This window comes from Nicotiana tomentosiformis, unplaced genomic scaffold (genome assembly GCF_000390325.3).
Source record: "Nicotiana tomentosiformis unplaced genomic scaffold, ASM39032v3 Un00219, whole genome shotgun sequence".
In the NCBI taxonomy this organism is placed as follows: domain Eukaryota; kingdom Viridiplantae; phylum Streptophyta; class Magnoliopsida; order Solanales; family Solanaceae; genus Nicotiana; species Nicotiana tomentosiformis.
Genome location: NW_027174778.1, coordinates 6,379 through 16,050, shown reverse-complemented (window position 1 = coordinate 16,050; position 9,672 = coordinate 6,379). Strand labels below are relative to the sequence as shown.

The 9,672-nt window shown below is 37.0% G+C and overlaps 1 pseudogene; it reads right to left on the bottom strand.

Moving 5' to 3' along the window:
• Positions 1-7,154: 7,154 nt before the first annotated feature.
• Positions 7,155-9,122, bottom strand: LOC138903954 (lysine histidine transporter 1-like; annotated as a pseudogene).
• Positions 9,123-9,672: the final 550 nt, after the last annotated feature.

Below are 9,672 nucleotides of genomic sequence, written 5' to 3'. Positions count from 1 at the left end.
CCGAGTCCCGAATCTTCAACTGGTGATACCCAGACCTCAAGTCAATCTTAGAGAACACCCTCGCTCCCTGAAGCTGGTCAAATAGATCATCAATGCACGACAAATAATAATGTTCTTGATTGTAACTTTGTTTGGGTCGAATTTCAATTTCGGAAGTTGGAGTAGGTTCGTAATATCATTTATGACTTGTCTGCAAAATTTGGGGTCAATCGGACCTGTTTTGATAAGTTTCGTCGTCATTTGTAGAAGTTGAATTTTCTTAGTTTCAATAGGCTTGAATTGGGGTGCGATTCGTGTTTTTGAAGTTGTTTGATGTGATTTGAGGGCTCAACTAAGTTTGTATGAGGTTTTAGGACTTGTTGGTATATTTAGTTGAGGTCCCGGGGGCCTCGGGTTGATTTCGGATGGTTAACGGATCAAAAGTTGAAGTTGAGTGATTGCTGAAGTTGGACCTCTACTGGTGTAACCGCACCTGTGGAGCTTTGATCGTAGGTGCGGGCTGGCTTGCGCAGGTGCGAGTTGGAGGGGAGTGTGCAGGGGGTCGCATGTGTGAGGAGTTTTCAGCACCTGCGTGGCCGCATGTGCGGTGAGAGGTGCGCAGAAGCGGAAGGCGCGCAGGTGCGATAGTGAGTTCCGCATCTGTGTGACCACAGATGCGGCAGGGGAACCGCAAAAGCAAAACTGGGCAGATGGGCTTGGTCGGCAGAGGCGGCTTGGGTTCTCGCAGAAGCGAGTACACAGAAGTGGAGTGAGGGACCGCAGTAGCGGAATGAGCCAAAAATGCGTGTGTGATGTCACTTCTACGACGCCGCAGAAGCGGAAGTGCTGGGCAGATTATTAAAACAAGGGTTTGCGAGGCAAGATTCGAGGCATTCAGAGGCCGTTTTGCGAGGCAAGAGTGTGTTGGAGTAGAGATTTGCTTGGATTGAGGTAACTAACTGAGAGATATTATCTTCTGTTTTAGTTGAACTGGACATGAATTTACTGTTTTGGTCTTAATTGTCAAACTTGAAAGCATGCCTACCTCCCTATGTTGAAATTACTATAATTGGACTATAACTGTGAAGCTCGTCACTACTTTCAGTTCTTTATTTAGTATTGTTACTTACTGAGTTGGTTGTACTCACGCTACATCCTGCACTTCGTGTGCAGATCCAGGTATTTTCGGACACGGTGGGTGTTGATTCTATCGCACGGTTGATCTTTTGGAGATTCCAAGGTAGCTGCCCGGCGTTTCGCAGACCTTGTCACTCCATTCCTATCTTTCAGTTTATTGTATTTAATTTCAGACTATCATAGACAGTATATTCTAGACTTGTGATGTATAGATGCTCATGTACTCTGTGACATCCCGATAGTTGGGAACTTCCGCGTTGTATTTTGGGTTTCTATCCCTGTTTTATTAAAACTTTTATTATTTAAACTGCTTTAATTCATTTTTGTTAAAGGTGTTGGAATTATTTCGAAAGAACGGCGTGCCTAGTACCACGATAGGCGCCATCACGACAGGTTAGAATTTTGGGTCGTGATATGATGTAATTAAGAAAATTGGGATTCTAATCCCTTCTGTTTGTAGTTGTTGTACTAGACACAGGAGGAAACAATGTCCCATATATTCAGAGATAGCCAAATTGCTAGACAGGTTTGGTTCTTCAAACGTAATTATTTTTTGGGGTTTGATTTAGCACTGGTCATCTAAGACAAACCATCATGAATTGGTGGTTAGCTAAAGAAAGAAATGGAGTTCACTCAGTGTTACTCCAATATATACCGTCTATGATTTGTTGGAAAATATGGTTGAACAGATATGCAGCAAGGTTTGATATTAAATCCATGTCAGGGTGGCATATCATCATCTCAAAGTGCTTAACCATGTCAGGGTGGCATAACTCTTCTGTCTAAACGGCGCCGTACGAAGCCGATCCTGAATCAATTTAACCTTGTCCAAAGCATCCTGAACCAAGTCAGTACCCAATAGCCTAGTCTCACCCAGCTCAAACCAACCCATAGGAGATCTACACCGTCTCTCATACAAAGTCTCATATGGAGCCAGCTGAAGACTCGACTGGTAGTTGTTGTTGTAGGCAAACTCCACAAGCGGCAGAAACTGATCCCATGAAACCCCAAAATCAATGAGACAAGCGCGTAGCATGTCTTCCAATATCTGAATAGTGCGCTCGGACTGTCCGTCCTTCTGAGGGTGAAATGTCAACTCAACCTGGGTACCCAACTCTTGCTACACGTCTCTCCAACCCTGTGTGCCTCGATCTGAAATGATGGACACTGGCACACCGTGGAGGCGGACAATCTCTCGGATATAAATCGCAGCCAACCGCTCCGAAGAATAAGTAGTCCCAACAGGAATGAAGTGTGCGGACTTGGTTAACCGATCCACAATCACCCAAATAGCATCGAACTTTCTCGAAGTCCGTGGGAGGCCAACTACAAAATCCATGGTGATCCGCTCCCATTTCCACTATAGAATCTCTAACTTCTGGAGCAATCCGCCCTGTCTCTGATGCTCATACTTCACCTGCTGACAGCTGAGGCACCGAGCTACAAACCTCACTATATCCTTTTTCATTCTTTTCCACCAATAACAGTGCCTCAAGTCCTGATACATCTTTTTGGCACCCGGATGAATGGAGAACCGCGAACTGTGGGCCTCCTCAAGAATCAACTCATGTAGCCCATCCACATTAGACACATGTGATGATCCAAAATGTCATCTTCAAATTTAATAATTAATTTTGTATTCTAAGACCTTGAAAAGCACTATTTATCATTCCTCGACTTGCGTGCGTAGTTCGTAAAATTTTCCGAAAAGTTTTCAGGTGAAAAATGAATTAAAATGTGAATTAGAGCTTCAAAACTCAACTGAGTTGACTTTGATCAATATTTTGAGCAAATAGACTCGGATCAGTGTTTTGACAGTTTTGGTAGGTCTGTATCGTGATTTGGGACTTAGGCGTTTGCCCGAAATCAAATTCCGAGGTCCCTAGCTCGAGATATAGAATTTTGATGAAAAATTAAAAGTTTAAGTTCAAATAGTGACCGGATGTCAAATTATGTGCAAATGACCCCGAAATAGAATTTTGATGATTCCAACAGCTCTGTATGGTTATTTTGGACTTAGGAGCGTGATCGAAATTTTATTTGGAAGTCCGTAATGGAATTAGGCTTAAAATGCCGAAAGTTGAATTTTTGGGAAGTTTGTCCGAGGGGTTGACTTTTTGATATCGGTGTCGAAATCCGATTCTGAAAATTTTTATAAATCCATTATGTCATTTATGACTTGTGTGCAAAATTTGAGGTCAATCGGAATTGATTTGATATGTTTCGGCGCAAAATATAGAAGTTGGAAGATTTGAAAACTCATAATTCGATTCGATACGCGATTCATAATTTCGGCGTTGTTTGGCATGGTTTGAAGCCTCAACTAAGTTCATATTGTATTTTGGGACATGTTGGTATATTTGGTTAAGGTCCCGAGGGCCTCGGGTGGATTTCGAAAGGTTAACGGAATGGATTTCGGACAAAAAGGAACTGCTGGAATATTTCTGCTGCAGAAGCTATTTTTGGACAGCAACCGGTGCAATCGCAGAGCTGACTTTGGAAGCTTATATCTAAAAATCTATAAGAAATATGAACATTATCAAAACATGAAAGTTGTAGCCCTTTGATTCTAGTTTCCAGAATAATAAACCATTTATCATTCAGACATTTATACAAAATATTATGATCGATTGACTGAAGCTGGTACTGCAGATTTTGGCTACAGCAATGTGCATCGCCAGAAATTTCTACTGCACAGGGCTGACTTTGGGAGCTTATATCTCACAATCTATAAGGAGTTGGGCGATGAGAAAAACATAAAAGTTGTAGTACTTTGTATCTAGTTTGCAGAACTTTAAACCGTTTGGCAGTTGGAGTTGAGTACAAGAAGTTATGATTGATACACTACAGGCTGTCGAGGAAGAGTTTGATGTTTTCAACATAAGCATGTAATGATTCAAAAGTCCATTTTTAGTTCTAGAGATCGAAATTCGATTTTGAGACTTTCAACATTTTGATAATGAATTATAGGAGTGATCTGGAAAGTTTGGTCTAATTTCATCAAGTCGCGATTGAGTTTTAAGCGCGAAATATGAGTTAATTGTTTAACGAGCGAAATGGGTATCACATTGAGCAAATGAACTCCGAATTGAGTTTCGATTGAACGAATGGGTTTGTAGTTTTATTTGTGACTCATAGGAACAAGAATCGTCAAATTCCGAGTTCGTATGATGGAGTTAGAGCCTTTTTAGTGAAATAAAACTGCTGGTGTAAATAGTCCTGGTGTGTACCTTTAGCGACCTAATGTGACACTTTTAGCGACGGGATTGGACTTTTAGCGACCGGAATAGTGTTTTTGGGGCAGAAACTTAAGGACCAAAAATGGTCATTTTCTTCATTTCGTTTTGGAGTTTTGGAGCACGGTTCTTAGGAGATTTTGAGAATTTCTTCAAGACTTCAACTTGGGTAAGTGTTCTATATCCAAATGTGATTATATTTCATAAATCCATGGTCATATTCATCATTAATTTCGGATTTAAATGGAAGAAATCAAGATTTTTGTAAAATCTTCCAAAAAAGAAAATTTAAGATTTGGAGGTCGAGTTGTTATCGGATTTTGGTAAAATTGGTATGGGTGGACTCGTAATTGAATGGGTTGTCGGATTTTGTAAGTTTCGCCGGATTTCGAGATGTGGGCCCCACGGGCAAATTTTGAGCTAATTTCGGATTTTAATGAAAATGTAATATTTTCTTATGAAATTGATTACTATAATTTTTGTTGACTGTATCGAATTAATTATGACTAGATACGAGTTGATCGGAGTCAGAAATTCGAGGAAAAAACATAATACTTGGTTAAATTGGAGCAAGTCGAGGTAAGTGACTTGTCTAACCTTGTGTGGGAGAAATTTTTCCTAGGATTGGTATTGATGTGATTATTGGAATGTATTGAAAGTCGTGTGCACGAGGTGACGAGTGTGTACACGGGTTAAATTGCGAAAGATTATATTTTTAAATTGTGTAGATCACTGTTGCGCATTTATTAAATTATTTTAACTTGTTATATTCTTCATCACTGATCTGAGATATATACTTCAAATTTGTTTGATCTTTTCTTACTAATTATTTTACCTGTTTAGTTGAAACTTGGTTTCTTTTATTCTGTGCATTATTTGAAGGTTGATTTTCTTTAAATTAAATATTATTAATATGAAGTATTTGACATTTTTAAACTTGATATTGAAGCAACATAGTAAAGATTTTGAAATATTATTTTCCTAAATTATTTACTCCTGAATATTTTTATACTCATTGTGAGGGAGCCGTGAGCTCTTTATTGTGGAAGAATATTATTGTTGAATTATTTTGACATGAGCCGTGAGCTCTTTATTATGGCAAATTATTATTGATGATTTATTTTGGCATGAGCCGTGAGCTCTTTATTGTGGAAAAATATTGTTGTTGAATTATTTTGGCAAGTTAAATTATTTTAGTACTTGAGGTGCAAATTGTGATATATTGTGATATTGATACGCATGCGGTGGTATAAGGTCTGGGTGTTGAAATGCATGCGGTGAGATAAGGGTGGCTTGATACGCGTGGCTAGTAGGGGTGACTACTAGAAGTCATGCGGTGTGATAAGGGTGGCTAAAACGCGGGATGCTATTTCGGAAAAAAATATTTTCTTTAAATAAATTGTGAAGGCTCCCGCGGTTGTATAAGGAAATGAGATATTGTGAATTTATTTATGATTTGGGACTACTAGGTGGTACCTCGGGAGTGCCCTTGTTGATATTGATTTATGGCCATAGTTGCTTTCGATTAATTGTTATGATTTTCATAAAGTTGAAGAAAATTCTGTTTTGATTCCAATGTATACCGTCTATGATTTGTTCACTCAGTGTTACTCCAATGTATACCGTCTATGATTTGTTGGAAAATATGGTTGAACAGATATGCAGCAAGGTTTGATAATAAATCCATGTCAGGGTGGCATATCATCATCTCAAAGTGCTTAACATTAATCCTTAATTGTCAGTTTCCTACTCTAAAACTTTCACAACTCTGGATCGACAAGTGTAAGTATATGGAGAAGTTATAATTTTCTATTCACTCCTAGGCTATTAAATGGAACAAACCCGATAGGGGTTGGGTAAAATTGAATGTTGATGGATGCAACAAAGGTAATCTTGGTTCAGCAGGAGGAGGGAATATCATTAGTGATCATCGCGGAAACATGATGAAGGCTTTTGCAGAATTCTATGGCCAGTTTAATAGAAGCCAAGGCACTATTGCATGGTATTAAGTTTATGTAGTAATTCTGATTTTCTCAAAGTTCATGTGGAATCTGATTCAATGTTTACTGTCAACATAATTAATAGAAAGATGGTACCTTCTTGGCAAATCAAACATATTATTGAGCATATTTAATTTGGGAGGTAACTACGACTGAAGATTTTAAGTTTACACATGCATTTAGAGAAGGCAACATGGTCGCAGATCAACTTGCTAACCTAGGAGTAAACTCACATAATTGTGCTATCTTCAATGAAATTGTTTCACTGCATAGAAATGTTAGGGCTTCAATGAATTTAGAACAGGATGGTTTACCAAATTTTTGATTCGAGCCCAAAAGAAATCATTTTGTTGTTAATGATGATATCTCTTGGCAGTGCATTGCTTAGAGTGTTTATGACTAGATTGTATATAGTAATATATGATATGAAATATCCAACTTGTAAGAAGGTGTCCTCAACTCTCAAAGAATTCCTTTGTGATCAACGACAAACTAGATTGGGTTCCACCAATCTACACTTTGTAATTGAGGTCAAGGTTTATATCCTTCTTCGTGTAATTGTGATTTTTGGAATACGCATGTTGGAGTCTGGCCTAACTGCTCTATCCCTGTGATGGAACTTTGATTAAAAAAACAGTTCAATTGTCCAAAAATTACAATTCAAACTTTAGCAAACTTCCATATATAAAAGCTCTTCTGAAACTGAAAGAATTATCCTAAAATTCTGCATCTCTGCCTTACAATAAACAGGCAGGATATAGCACATAATTTAATATCTAAAAACTCAGATTGGTCGTATCGATCAGGTGTAGAAGCGATAAGTCTTGGCTGATTTGATGATACTCCATAATCCACCAATGGGAGATGTTAGAGTCAAAAGTACACCCACTATAATGCAAAGCTGCAACATAAAGAGAAAAAAAATAAGAGATAGGGGTAAGTAGGGAAAAAGCTTGCAAGAAACGGTGCATGTACAAAATTATATTAATTTATAACAATTAATTTATATATTGATGTGAGAATCTACATTTATTAACAATGATAAGATGCTATATCTTATGCAAAAGACGCTTGTTATGTACTTATTGCTTTGATGCATATCATCGAGTGTATAAAAAGTTTTCCCCTAAATAATTTGTATAGACATCGCTATTTATATCAAATCAATAAATATGTAAGATATTTGTCTTTCATAAATATATTTTTAACTTAACTATGGTGAAGTTATATGCACTCTCGTTTTAATTTTTAATCGCTGAGTTTTATTGATTAGCTTGATGTAAACACTGAGTGCAAGTAAATTTCATGATTACATAATTTCATTTACAAGTTCTGGTAAACTTACCCAGTTCGTACACTATGACAAGCCAAACCGTCTGGGCTTTTTTATAATAAGCCAGATGATGCATGGAAGCTGTAGGTAGAAATTAAAAACATAGTAAATGTTAAATATCTTTGTCATATGAGTATTATATAGTCATAACTTCTGATTTAATGAAGTGAAAATTTAATGAGTTATCTATGAAATATACTTACATAATATGAGGTTGGTGCCAGAGCAAAACCTTCAAAGAATCCCATCAAACCACCAAAGAATGGTATTGTCATGTAGCCATACTTCTCTATAACAACCTTATTTGTTTCGAATTATTTTGGCTGTTATAGTGAAGTGTTGTTATAGAGAAAATATATTATAACATAGCATAAAAATTAGTTCCATAAAAACTGTGCTTTTACGGTGAATGATTGTTATATAGCGATGCTGTTATAGAGAGGTCTGACCGTAATTAAAAGTAGTGAAAGATACCTGGTAACTCTCAATGACATGAGCGACAACAAAAATGTTAGCAGTTTGTGACTTATTTCTACCGGGTTTTGGGAGTTGAAATTGTTTGAATTGTAGTTTATTTATTTCAGATATTTATTATTATTCCGCATTGATAGGCTTACCTAGTCTTAGAGACTAGGTGCCATCACGACATCCTACGAAGGAAATTTGGGGTCGTGACAGAAAGATACCTGGTAACTCCCAATGACATGAGCGACAACAAAATTGTTAGCAGTTGCAATAAGCCATGTAGGTCTATGTAGTGTGAGCAAGATGTTATCATCAACTCCATTACCAAACACCCAATATCCAATGAAAGCCACAGGCAAATAACACAAGGCCACAATAATATAAGCTGTGAATACACCTTTCCACATTGCTTTTTTTGAAGGTGCATCTTCTGTTGAAGGAATTGTAGCTTGAATTTCAAGAACTACATTATGTCCAGCATATGCAAACGCTACATTTCCTAATGCACTCAGAAACATAAACACATTATCTGATGTTTTTTCACTTTTTGGACCATAACTAACTTCTCTCTCACTTTTTCCTAATTCCTTTAGTGACACAGTCCATGCTATAGCAGAGTAAGTTATGGACAAAATCGCCGCGACGAAGGAGACAGAAGAGATGGAGTTGAAATTTGGCAAGTGAGAGAGGACAAATTGGAAAGAGGAAAAAATCATAATGAAGTAAGTGAGTTTGATAGGTTTGGCATTTGGGAAAAGAATTTCTTGGAATTTTTTCAAGGATTTGCCACCAGTGACCATGTAAATAATGCAAGTGCTAAAAGAATTTTTTCAAGGATTGGCCAAGCTCATGGTACCTGTCGAATCTCTTGCCTGGTATCATTTCATGCATCTCCACCATTTGCCAGATTGTGTAACTTTGGGGACATCCGATAAAAAGGTATGTCAACTTAATTACCACAAATTTATTCATTATGTCAATAGTCGAAATGAAAAAAAAAAAACTATATCATTAACTCAGAAGATATGCGCGCATGGATGAGGTAAAATTAATTGCATTGGGTGTTTGCATCAAATTATATTAACTAATTAACATGGTTAAATGACTTAATAAAATAATTATATATATATATATTATTAAGTCATTTAACCATGTTAATTAGTTAATATAATTTGATGCAAACAACCATTTATATATATATATATAATGATCAAGTGAGAAAAGTCTATATGCACAAAACATAATGTTCGGTTAATTTATCATGCCACAATTGTTCGGTAGCCATTCATCTATTGCTTTCTCCCTCCTCTTTTCTTCACTATCTCCTCCCTTTTCCATATTAAATTAAACTAACTATGCTTAGGCAATAGAATAAGAATGAAAAGTTTGTGACTCAAAGAGTAAGGAGATTTAACATCAATTTCGAGTCCTTTAAAATATACAAAGAGAAAGTCTTTTCTTTTTCTCGATATGCCTTTTCCTATTTATATAGGTGATTGCCATAAAACCTAAATCTAGTAGT